The following is a 14,097-nucleotide window of genomic DNA, read 5'->3' as shown; positions in this document are numbered from 1 at the left end:
ACTAATACTATTTGTAATTGCAATACCATCATTTTAGGTTGGTAGATAGCAGCTGGCCTTGGTATCCTATTATGCCACTATGTGTTAAATATCAATATGTACATTTTGTACATGTACATACTTGCTGTATTGGTTCCATATGGATTGAGTTTTTCGCCTTATGGCTTTTGTATGTGCTCAGTATATCTTTCATAGGACTGCCATCTGAAAACATTTCAATATGAAATGTAGCACCACCTGCAAGCTGCATATCCTGTATGGTTTATATAGATCTTCATGTACAGATCTGAACGATTAGACCTCCTGACTTCTGCACTTTTTTTTCCTTAGGCTGCTTTCACATTAGCGTCTTTGGCGGATCCGTCATGGATCTGCAAAAACGCTTCCGTTACAATAATACAACCGCATGCATCCGTCATGAACGGATCCACTTGTATTATGTCTTCTATAGCCATGACAGATCTGTCTTGAACATCATTGAAAGTCAATGGGGGACAGATCCGTTTTCTATTGTGCCAGAGATAACGGATCCGTCCCCATTGACTTTCATTGTGTGCCAGGGCAGATCCGTTTGGCTCAGTTTCATCAGACGGACACCAATACGCTGCAGGCAGTGTGTTGGTGTCCACCTCCAAAGTGGAATGGAGACGGAACGGAGGCAAACTGATGCACTCTGAGCGGATCCTTTTCCATTCAGAATGCATTAGGGCAAAACTAATTCGTTTTGGACCGATTGTGAGAGCCCTGAACGGATCTCCGAAACGGAAAGCCAAAATGCCAGTGTGAAAGTAGCCGAATGGACTACATGTAGAAATACTATGCAATAATCCTTAGACTAAGATTACCTGCGCATTTTGGACTTTTCTGTTCGGAACCCTTGAGGCACTTTTACTGTTTGCAAGGGAGCTGGTACCCATAATAGTGTTTTCGGCCTCTGCTACTTTTTGATCAGGGAACCCTCCCCAATCATTCTCGCCGAGTAGACAGGAAGTCACTTTCTCTTTTGATTTCTATATTACTCTCATAGGAAGAGGTCACATGATCTTGGAGGCTGAAAATACATATATATCCATGTGTAAAATGTTTTAATAAAATATTAAGTACACTACTATTACTACTACTACAAATGGGGGTGTTTTTTTTTTTCTGAGAGTGCCTCTAACTGCTGAAGAATGCCCTTCAAGGATGGATCAGGGAAAGCACACCTACAGTTGCAAGAACAAGTATGTAAACCCTTTGGAGTTATATGGATTTCTGCACAAATTGGTCATAAAATGTGATCTGATCTTCATCTAAGTCACAACAATAGACAATCACAGTCTGCTGAAACTAATAACACACAAAGAATTAAATGTTACCATGTTTTTATTGAACACACCATGTAAACATTCACAGTGCAGGTGGAAAAAGTATGTGAACCCTTAGACTAATGACATCTCCAAGAGCTAATTGGAGTGAGGTGTCTGGAATTAAATCAATGAGATGAGATTGGAGGTGTTGGTTACAGCTGCCCTGCCCTGCCCTATAAAAAACACACCAGTTCTAGGTTTGCTTTTCACAAGAAGCATTGCCTGATGTGAATGATGCCTCGCACAAAAGAGCTCTCAGAAGACCTACGATTAAGAATTGTTGACTTGCATTAAGCTGGAAAGGGTTATAAAAGTATCTCCAAAAGCCTTGCTGTTCATCAGTCCACAGTAAGACAAATTGTCTATAAATGGAGAAAGTTCAGCACTGCTGCTACTCTCCCTAGGAGTGGCCGTCCTGTAAAGATGACTGCAAGAGCACAGCGCAGACTGCTCAATGAGGTGAAGAAGAATCCTAGAGTGTCAGCTAAAGACTTACAAAAGTCTCTGGCATATGCTAACATCCCTGTTAGCGAATCTACTATACGTAAAACACTAAACAAGAATGGATTTCATGGGAGGATACCACAGAGGAAACCACTGCTGTCCAAAAAAACAAACATTGCTGCACGTTTATAGTTTGCACAAGAGCACCTGGATGTTCCACAGCAGTACTGGCAAAATATTCTGTGGACAGATGAAACCAAAGTTGAGTTGTTTGGAAGAAACACACAACACTGTGTGGAGAAAAAGAGGCACAGCACACCAACATCAAAACCTCATCCCAACTGTGAAGTATGGTGGTGGGGGCATCATGGTTTGGGGCTGCTTTGCTGCGTCAGGGTCTGGACGGATTGCTATCATTGAAGGAAAAATGAATTCCCAAGTTTCTCAAGACATTTTGCAGGAGAACTTAAACTATCTGTCCACCAGCTGAAGCTCAACAGAAGATAGCTGTTGCAACAGGACAACGACCCAAAGCATAGAAGTAAATCAACAACAGAATGGCTTAAACAGAAGAAAATACGCCTTCTGGAGTGGCCCAGTCAGAGTCCTGACCTCAACCCGATTGAGATGCTGTGGCATGACCTCAAGAAAGCAATTCACAGCAGACATCCCAAGAATATTGCTGAACTGAAACAGTTCTGTAAAGAGGAATGGTCAAGAATTACTCCTGACCGTTGTGTACGTCTGATCTGCAACTACAGGAAACGTTTGGTTGAAGTTATTGCTGCCAAAGGAGGTTCAACCAGTTATTAAATCCAAGGGTTCACATACTTTTTCCACCTGCACTGTGAATGTTTACATGGTGTGTTCAATAAAAACATGGTAACATTTAATTCTTTGTGTGTTATTAGTTTAAGCAGACTGTGATTGTCTATTGTTGTGACTTAGATGAAGATCAGATCACATTTTATGACCAATTTGTGCAGAAATCCATATAATTCTAAAGGGTTCACATACTTTTTCTTGCAACTGAATATATAATATCTGTATAGCCGTAGCATATAAATCAGCCCATTTTTCATAAATTCCACAATTTTGTGCCTACTTGAAAATGCTATTTTAGGGAGAGCGCCGGTTCCATAAACTATAATTAGCAGTTAATGTTGTTCATTAATCCAACATTCTACACTGCTGAAAGCTGATACCTGTTGGGAACTGAAAGTTATAATGGTGGCACATCAGCCGTCTGTGACCCTTCTCATTATATGATCCTTCTCATTATACAGACCATATGATGGGATTGGCTATTTACATATTTAAGAATGCAGCCATCTAACTATTAAGGCTTGTTCACATCTGTGTCAGAGGCTCCATTCGGGGCCTCCAACAAAAATTTGGCCAAAAAGAGCAGACAAGAAATTTACGCATGCAGCACAGTTTTTTTCCGCAAAAAAAAAAAAGCAGACTTCCGAGCAGAAACCTCACAAATCCAATTATAGTCAAGGGGTCTGCTCCATTCGGTTCAGTTATGTGCCTACAAGGCCTCTTGCACACGACCGTATGCCCTCCAAGATATATGGTCTATAAGCGGACCATATGTCCCGGAGCGGCATCGATCGTGCGCACGGGAGTACACAGCATCATAGATTACAATGATGCTGTGCACGTCAGGCCGCCTGCGGGACTATTGTCCCGCAGTCATATGATCTTATGAGTGCAGGACGATAGCATTGCGGGCAGCCCGACATGCACAGCATCATTGTAATCTATGATGCTGTGTACTCCCGTGCGCACGATCGATGCTGCTCCGGGACATATGGCCCGCTCATAGAACGTATATCTCGGAGGGCATACGGTCGTGTGCAAGAGGCCTAACAGAGCAGAACAACAGAATGACTAGAACCAGTGTGACCGTGCATTTCTAAGCTGAGAAATTAAAAGGTTATCATGAGCTTCATATTGCCCCATATGTTCTCCTCCCTTTTTCAGCAGTTTCATTCTCTCTAAGGCCCGTTGCAGACGAGCGTGTCCGGATTAGGTCCGGATGCGTCCCAGTGCATTGCGGCAAACCCGCGCGAGTAGGAATTCAATTGCAGTCAGTTTTGACTGCGATTGCGTTCCGATGTTCAGTTTTTATCGCGCGGGTGCAATGTGTTTAAAAAAAACCGACTGTGGTACCCAGACCCGAACTTCTTCACAGAAGTTCAGGTTTGGGTTAGTTGTAGTGTAGATTGTATTATTTCCCCTTATAACATGGTTATAAGGGAAAATAATAGCATTCTGAATACAGAATGCATAGTACAATAGGGCTGGAGGGGTTAAAAAAAATAATTTAAAGGGCTTCTGTCACCCCACTAAAGTTTTTTTTTTTTTTTTTGGGGCTAGTTAAATTAGTTATATAGCGATATATTAAAAATATAATTGTGTTACTTACATTGATCCAGCAGTTTATTCAAAAAACGAAGTTTTATCATATGCAAATTCGGTCTCTACCAGCAAGTAGGGCGGCTACTTGCTGGTAGCTGCTGCAGAAATCCGCCCCTCCTCTTGTTGATTGACAGGGCCAGCCGGGATCTCCTCCTCCGGCCAGCCCTGTCGGCATTTCAAAAATCGCGCGCCTGTGTTGATTCGGCGCAGGCGCTCTGAGATGAAGAGGCTCGTCTCCTCAGAACTCCCTCAGTGCGCCGATGACGTCTTCTATTTCGGTGATGTCATCGGCGCAGGCGCACTGAGGGAGTTCTGAGGAGACGAGCCTCCTCATCTCAGAGCGCCTGCGCCGAATCAAGACAGGCGCGCGATTTTTGAAATGCCGACAGGGCTGGCCGGAGGAGGAGATCCCGGCTGGCCCTGTCAATCAACAAGAGGAGGGGCGGATTTCTGCAGCAGCTACCAGCAAGTAGCCGCCCTACTTGCTGGTAGAGACCGAATTTGCATATGATAAAACTTCGTTTTTTGAATAAACTGCTGGATCAATGTAAGTAACACAATTATATTTTTAATATATCGCTATATAACTAATTTAACTAGCCCCAAAAAAAAAATATCACTTTAGTGGGGTGACAGAAGCCCTTTAAGGCTACTTTCACACTAGCGTTGTTTAAATCCGGCGCTCAATTCCGACACCGGAACTGCCCGCCGGATCTGGAAAAACATGTGAAAGCGGATTACATTTGAATCCTGATCAGGATTTTGATCACAATAAAAAATTGCATTGGAAAAAACGGATCCGCCATCTATGGACTTAAACTTTTTTTTCACATTTTTCGGGTTTAACATGCAAAAGCCGGATCCGATTTCACTGAACACACGGCGCCGGATCCGGCGTTAATGCAAGTCAATGGGAAAAAGACCGGATCCGGCGTTCAGTCAATGTGTTCAGGATTTTTGGCCGGAGGTAAAAATACAACATGCTACGGTTTTCTGAAAAACCTGATCAGTCAAAAAGACTGAACTGAAGACATCCTGATGCATCCTGAACGGATTACTCTCCATTCAGAATGCATTAGGATAAAACTGATCAGTTCTTTTCTGGATTTGAGCCCCTAGGATGGTACTCAGCGCCGGAAAAGAAAAACGCTAGTGTAAAAGTACCCTAACTCACCTTAATCCACTTGTTCGCGCAGCCGGCATCTCTTCTGTCTTCATCTGTGAGCAATAAGACCTTTGATGACGTCACTGCGTTCAACACATGGTCCATCACATGATCCATCACCATGGTGATGGATCATGTGATGAGCGTAGTGACGTCATCAAAGGTCCTATTGCTCACAGATGAAGACAGAAGAGATGCCGGCTGCGCGAACAAGTGGATTAAGGTGAGTTAAATTATTATTTTTATTAACCCCTCCAGCCATATTTTACTATGCATTCTGTATTCAGAATGCTATTATTTTCCCTTATAACCAAGGGGAAATAATAATGATCGGGTCCCCATCCCGATCGTCACATAGCAACCGTGCGTGAAAATTTCACCGCATCCGCACTTGCTTGCGGATGCTTGCAATTTTCACACAACCCTATTCATTTCTATGGGGCCTGCGTTACGTGAAAAACGCACAAAGAGGAGCATTCTGTGATTTTCACGCAACGCACAAGTGATGCGTGAAAATCACCGCTCGTGTGCACAGCCCCATAGAAATGAATGGGTCAGGATTCAGTGCGGGTGCAATGCGTTCAACTCACGCATCGCATCCGCGCGGAATACTCGCCCGTGTGAAAGGGGCCTTAGAGGGCACCGCCTCCATCTGGAGAAGAAAGTATGATAACTCGGGTACAGAGCTTCAGATCAGTGTTTTAATCAGGTGAAACACAGCTATGTGTCTATGCAAACAGTTTGATAGGGAGGTCACTGATGACAGGTTCCATTTAAGGCTACTTTCACATCTGCACTTTCCCTTTCCGCTATTAAGATCCGTCATAGGATCTCAATAGCGGGGAAAACGCTTCAGTTTTGTCCCTATTCATTGTCAATGGGGACAAAACTGAACTGAACGAAACGGATTTCTCCAAAATGCATTCCGTTCCGTTTGGTTGCATCCCCATCACGGACAGACTAACTCTGCAAGCAACGTTTTTTCTGTCCATGATGTTTTGCGGAGCAAGACCGATCCGTCATGACAGACAATGTAAGTCAATGTGGACGGATCCGTTTTCTCTGGCACAATAGAAAACTGATCCGTCCCCCGTTGACTTTCATTGGTGTTCATGACGAATCCATCATGGCTATTTTCGAGATAATACAACCGGATCTGTTCAGAACGGATGCAGACGGTTATATTATTATGACGGAAGCGTTTTTGCTGATCCATGATGGATCCAGCAAAATTGCTGGTCTGAAAGTAGCCTTAGGCACATTTCTGAAGGTTGGCATACTGGTGAGCTGTGGAATACAGCACAGGGTAATGAGCAATGCCTGCCATTATTCACTGCCATGCAGAAAAGTGTTGAACTGAATGTCATTATTTTGAAATACATTTAGCCAGATAACTGGCATTAAGGGCACCGCCTCATGCGCAGTGCATTTGTAAAGGCTTTCCTTCAAAACTCTACCATTTGTGCTACAAGAGCTCTTCTTCCTAATTTCTAGCATGAAGCTAGTAGTAGAGCTGCAAACCAATTCTGGTCACTGTTTCTACCAGCCTGCTAGCTCATATTACACTTGCCACTCTTCTCCCTTGCCATTTTTTATGCTAGTACACTCTTACCAGATTTCTAGACTCAGTGCAGAGGCTGCTGTAATCACAGGACTTTATTAACTAGTAGGTTCCTTCACACACAGCTTGGATTGCTGTTTTGGTAAGATATTCAAGTCTGTCTATCTATCTAATCTATTTACTATTGCAACTGACGTAAGCAGGGAGGAAGCAACCTCCGGCACTCCAGCTGTTGTGAAACTACAATTTCCAGCATAAATACTTGCTCTGCTCTTCTAAGAACTCACATAGAAATGAATGGAACATGATGGGAATTGTAGTTTTTCAACAGCTGGAGTGCTGAAGGTTGCTGATCTCTGGGTTAGAGAGTAATGCACATTTCCCCTATACTGCCCCATATTAACATAAATGGAGTGTTCAGCCTGCAAATTAATGAAGTTACCAAATTGCATAGAGCACTCGTTATTTTAATTCTTAATTACAAACGTGAAATTCCCACCTGGGGGTGGGGGGGTTATTCTAAGGCCACTTTCACGCCTGCGTTTAACTTTTCCGGTATTGAGATCCGGCAGAGGGTCTCAATACTGGAGAAAAACGCTTCCTTTTTGTCCCCATTCATTGTCAATGGGGACAAAGCTGAACTGAACAGAACGAAATGCATTTTTGAGCCGTTTGGTTACTGTACATTCCAATACCGGAGAGCAAACCACAGTAGGATAACTGGAGATACTCTTTCATTTCATTGATACATGACACCCATGTGACTGCCAGCCTGCATAGGGCTACCTGGAAAAGCATTGCCAGCTGTAGGTTGGGTATGTATTAGGGCTGCAGTAAACGATTATTTTATTTTTTACGATTAATCGAGTAATCTAATAAGAAGAAATGAATTAATAGACTGTTTTCCTTTATAAAAACTCATCAGACCCCCTGCCATCAGTCCCCAACACCCTTCCCCCCTGTGCGATCAGCCCAAGTGCATCAGCTGCCTTCAGCTCTTCCCCACCCCAGTGCCATCAGCTGTACTAGTGCCATCAGCTTCCCCCCCAGTGCCACCAACTGCCCACAGTGCCACCAGCTTGCCCCCCAGTGCCAACTGCCCCCAGCTTGCCCCCCCAGTGCCACCAGCTGCCCCCCAGTTGCACCAACTGCCCCCCAGTGCCACCAACTGCCCCCCAGTGCCACCAGCTTGCCCCCCAGTGCCACAAGATTGCCCCCCCCCGTGCCACCAGCTGCCCCCAGCTTGCCCCCTGTGCCACCAGCTTGCCCCTTAGTGCCACCAACTGCCTCCAGCTTGCCCCCCCAGTGCCACCAACTGCACCCAGTGCCATCAGCTTGCCCCCCCCAGTGCCACCAACTTCCCCCCAGTGTCACCAGCTTGCCCCCCAGTGCCACCAACTGCCCCAAGCTTGCCCCCCCATTGCCACCAGCTGCCCCCCAGTGCCACCAGCTTGCACCACCAACTGCCCCCCAGTGCCACCAGCTTGCACAACCAACTGCCCCCCAGTGCCACCATCTCCCCCTTCTAGCCATGTCCCCAGCGACAGTACTTACCTTTCCTGTAGGGGCGCCGCTCTACAGCTCCTCCAACTTCTTCTCTGTGCGCTGCACTCTCGTCCTGACGTCACACAGCGTCGGGTCATAGTGCGCGCTTACGTGCACTATGACCTGACGATGTGTCAGGAAGAAAGTGCAGCGCGGTGCGGGCCGGCGGGTGACCACAGAACGGTAAGTAATAGCAAGCATTTCACTCCTGCTCCGTGGTCACATAACAAACAAATCCTCGATGAATACATTAGGCATAGAGGAGGGAATTATAGCTTTTTTTCCTGTTTATAAATCAATGTAACAGTGACAATCATTTTCCAACAAGTTTAGACTACTTTCACACTAGTGTTTTTACTGGATCCGGCAGGGTTCAGCAAAAGCGCTTCCGTTACTGATAATACAACCGTCTGTTATGAACGGATCCGGTTGTATTATCTTTAACATAGCCAAGACGGATCCATCATGAACTCCATTGAAAGTGAATGGGGGACGGATCCGTTTTCTATTGTGTCAGAGAAAATGGATCTGTCCCCATTGACTTGCATTGTGGGTCATGACGGATCCGTTTTGCTCCGCATCCCAGGACGGAAAGCAAATTGCAGCATGCTGCGGTTTTCTCTCCGGTATGAGAACGGAACGGAATGCATTTTGAAGCACTCCGTTCTGTTCAGTTACGTTTTGTCCCCTTTGACAATGAATGGGGACAAAACAGAAGTGTTTTTTTCCAGTATTGAGACAGATGACGGATCTCAATACCGGAAAATATTAACGCTACTGTGAAAGTAGCCTTACAAATTCCCCTTTCTCTTTAGTCATGTCCTGTGTAAAACTCTCCAGGATGCTGGTGTTTTATTGTATTGTGGACTGGACCCTATTACGTCTCCAGCAATTCTGTTTATGAAAAGATCATGCGGTTTTTGTATCTTGCAGACCTTATTGCTCAATGAATCACAGTTTATGTGCATCTGCTAGCTTGTAAAGAAGGAAACCAGATTGATTTGACTTTTGTTGTTATGCTGCATTCTGGTTTGATGTTCAATATCTGATTTCTGGAGCTCCGCCATTTATTCCAGCTGTCAAAGTGGTATATTGTTACATTGCACAACTTAATGTGCTAGTTGGGTTTTGTTGGGGGAAAAAAAGGGGAATATATGGTACTTAATGCAGATATTAGATTTGATTCTGGGTTTTTTCTTCTTCAGCAACTGCTTTAAGAAATCATGAATGAAATGAGTTACTGGTTTTATTCTTGCAAAAGGGGTTTATGTTTTGGGCAGAGTTTAGAAGTAGACAACTAGGTTCATAAAAGCAATAGGAGGATAAATTTATATGAGGATATCTAGATCGTGCAAGAGGAAGCAGGCATGTTCAGTCCCTAGTTTCAGCAGGAGGTGCTACTGATCACTGAAAAAATACAAACACTCAGCCAAGAGTACATGTTTGTGGTGGAGTCGGGAGGAATCGTTGTTAGCCCACACTCATTAAGGTCAGATGAACTTGCAGGAGGAATCAACCATCAATCTCAAACGTATGTGGAAGAGAGGCCTTTCAGCTCCCCAGGCACCAGGTCCCAGATGCGACTACAGTTTTGCACTCCCATTGACCCTGTAATAAGGGGCAACCTTACAGTCCCCCAATGGCAGATGCCAGAGGAAAGAATTATGCACATTTTTTTGATAGGGAGAAATAACTGATCGCTATCCAATGTACTGTGTATAGTTGGCATTAGAGAAATAAATATATACAAGGCCTAAAGCCACAATACCCCAATAATACAGTGTGTGAATGGGAAAGCTGCAAAACCTTTTGTGTAACTATAGTTTGTAATTTCTTAAAAAACTGTCTGAAGGACCGTGTCCAGACAGTTGTGGTCAAAGATTACTATTCTGAATGGTCCCCGGTTATAAGTGGTGTACCTCAAAGTTCAGTGCTGGGTCCTATATTATTTATACAAATATATAAATGGGCTGTACAAACAATATGGTGAAAGGCTGTTGCATATGACATCCTCTCAAAACCCAAGAGGACACTGCCTCCGCCTGGAGAAGAAAAAGTTAAGTCTCCAGAGGCGACAAGACTTCTTCACCGTGAGAACTGTAAATCTATGAAATAGTCTACCTCAGGACGTGGTCACAGCAGGAACGGTGGGCAGTTTTTAAAATGAGCTTAGGGCTCTTTCACACCTGCGTTCTTGTCTTCCGGCATAGAGTTCCGTCGTCGGGGCTCTATGCCGGAAGAATCCTGATCAGGATTATCCCCATGCATTCTGAATGGAGAGAAATCCGTTCAGGATGCATCAGGATGTCTTCAGTTCCGGAACGGAACGTTTTTTGGCCGGAGAAAATACCGCAGCATGCTGCGCTTTTTGCTCCCGCCAAAAATCCGGAACACTTGCCGCAAGGCCGGATCCGGAATTAATGCCCATTGAAAGGCATTGATCCGGATCCGGCCTTAATCTAAACGTCGTTTCAGCGCATTGCCGGAGCCGACATTTAGCTTTTTCTGAATGGTTACCATGGCTGCCGGGACGCTAAAGTCCTGGCAGCCATGGTAAAGTGTAGCGGGGAGCAGCATACTTACCGTCCGTGCGGCTCCCGGGGCGCTCCAGAGTGACGTCAGGGCGCCCCAAGCGCATGGATCACGTGATCGCATGGATCACGTCATCCATGCGCATGGGGCGCTCTGACGTCATTCTGGAGCGCCCCGGGAGCCGCACTGACTGTAAGTATACCGCTCCCCCGCTCCCCGCTCCTACTATGGCAACCAGGACTTTAATAGCGTCCTGGGTGCCATAGTAACACTGAAAGCATTTGGAAGACGGTTCCGTCTTCAAATGCTTTCAGTACACTTGCGTTTTTCCGGATCCGGAGTGTAATTCCGGCAAGTGGAGTGCACGCCGGATCCGGACAACGCAAGTGTGAAAGAGGCCTTAGATGAATTCTTAAAATGAAATAACTGTTAGCCCAGCTCCCGTACCTGCAATTCTGTCCCCACACGCAGGTACGGGCACCTGGCTTCTTCAGTCCTTCCCACTGCTGCACGTTGGGTTGACAGGCACGGGCAGCGGGGTTATTAGCTGTGGTCTGCATTCCTGCCGCCAGCATTTGCCTCCTGGCTCTGAGCAGCTTGCGCTGTGTGTATTAAGGATGTGTGCAGGCGTGTCTCTCCTCCCTTTTTGAGGCAGCCTGTGCACACCCTCTATCTTCCCCAGCCTATGGCTGGTCTGCAGGAGGTATTTAAAGGCGCCTCCTTCTACAGGAAGGTGCCTGAGCAACTTAGGTTCCTAGCTTGTCTAGTTTCCTGTTTAAGCTAAGGTGTTCTTGTCATTCTGTGTACCAAACTGTGGATTACTTATTACAGATTTTGCCTGATTGCCACATGCCCTTACCCTGATCTACTTTTACGGACTTTGCCTGATTGCCGTCTGCCCTGACTTCTGCATTCGTACCCTGACTATGCCTCCGTCTGATCAGCCTCTGGCATCAGGCATCCACTGGGTGTATTGTGTCACCTGGAGGTCAGTCAAGTGGGTTCACACTCTGGTCCCGATTCCCTTGTGTTCCAATTCCCCTCTTAGGTAGCACCTAAGACTCCCCTCGGGAAAGTCTCTCCTCACCTTCAGAGGTATCGTGTAAAAAACGAGGGGTGTGCTCAGACATTGTCCTCAGAGGGAGTTGGCCACGTGGGTCAGCAGGTTCCGACCCGCTGGTCATAACAATAACATTAATGCTTGCAAAAATGTGTAAAAATTTGAGTCTTACTCCACGTTCCTAAGATTCAAATTCCCACCCATTCCTTGGTTGAACTTGATGTCTATTTTCAACTGTACTAATTATGTAACTATGTAAGTTCACATGCTACAGATTTGTTCTGGATAAAATCGTCAGCAAGTTCGCAAGTAAAGCTTTAAAGGGGTTGTCCGGGTTCAGGGCAGGGCAAGGGCTCTTTTATTTACCATAACACACTGCTGGGCGGAAGCTTCCGCCCAGCAGTGTATTCGGTGATGTCACCGGTTCTGATGGGCCGGCTTTAGCGCTGCCCTAGCCATTTTACAGGTTAGGGCAGCGCTAAACCCGGACAACCCCTTTAACACTCCTGTTAGTTGAGGATTTACCATATTTTTCAGACTATAAGATGCATTTTTTTTCTCCCAAAGGCGGTGGGGAAGTAACAGTGTGTCTTATGGTGCAAATGCTAATGACCGCTTCCATTATGGAAGAGGTCATTAGTATGCAGGAGGTGGGGGCAACAGTGAGTGAAGCGCTGCACTGGCTCTACTCCCTGGTCTTCTTCCTGGCGCAGCTCTCTACTGTGTCCTGACTGAGTACAGCATCAGGACATATTTTTGTATCTGATGGAGCTTGGGGATCTGAGGAAGAATGAGGGTATGATCTTAGGTCTGAGAAGGAAAGGATGGTCTGATGGGGTCTAACGAGATATGGGAGTCTGAGGAGGAATGGGGGTATGATGGGGGTCTAATCTGAGGAAGAATGGGGGGTCTGATCTGAGGTCTGAGGAGGAATGGGGGTCTGATACAGAGGGTCTGATGGGGGTCTGATCTGAGGTCTGATGGAGGAATGAGGGGTTCTGATCTGAGATCTGGAGGAATGGGGCCATGATGGGATCTGATACAGAGGTCTGATCTGAGATCTGATGGAACTTGGGGGTCTGATCTGAGGTTTGAAGAGGAATGAAGGGTCTGATCTGAGGTATGAGGAGGAATTGGGGTCTAATACAGAGGTCTGATCTGAGGTTTGAGGAGGAATGGGAGCCTGATCTGAGATCTAAGAAGAATTGGGGGTTTAATCTGAGGTCTGATGGAGCTTGGGGGTCTGATCTGAGGTCTGAAGAAAAGTATTTTTCTCTATGTGCATCTTATGGTCTGGTGCACCTTATGGAGCGAAAAATAGGGTAATTGCAGGTCTAATTTCCTTAGAAGTTAGTGGAAGAAATCTGTTATTAATTCACCAACAATTCACAAGATAATGGGCATGCTGCGAATTTGAAAGTGTGATCTGCTTGAAAAAATCTGAATATAAAAATCCACGGCATGTACAGTCAGGTCCATAAATATTGGGACATCGACACAATTCTAACATTTTTGGCTCTACACACAACCACAATGGATTTGAAATGAAACGAACAAGATGTGCTTTAACTGCAGACTGTCAACTTTAATTTGAGGGTATTTACATCCAAATCAGGTGAATGGTTTAGAAATTACAACAGTTTGCATATGTGCCTCCCACTTGTTAAGGGACCAAAAGTAATGGGACAATTGGCTTCTCAGCTGTTCCATGGCCAGGTGTGTGTTATTCCCTTATTATCCGAATTACAATGAGCAGATAAAAGGTCCAGAGTTAATTTCAAGTGTGCTATTTGCATTTGGAATCTGTTGCTGTCAACTCTCAAGATGAGATCCAAAGAGCTGTCACTATCAGTGAAGCAAGCCATCATTAGGCTGAAAAAACAAAACAAACCCTTCAGAGACATAGCAAAAAGATTAGGCGTGGCCAAAACAACTGTTTGAAACATTCTTAAAAAGAAGGAACGCATCGGTGAGCTCAGCAACACCAAAAGACCCGGAAGACCACGGAAAACAA

This window comes from Bufo bufo, chromosome 6, assembly GCF_905171765.1.
Source record: "Bufo bufo chromosome 6, aBufBuf1.1, whole genome shotgun sequence".
NCBI lineage: Eukaryota > Metazoa > Chordata > Amphibia > Anura > Bufonidae > Bufo > Bufo bufo.
This window is presented reverse-complemented; position numbering follows the sequence as displayed.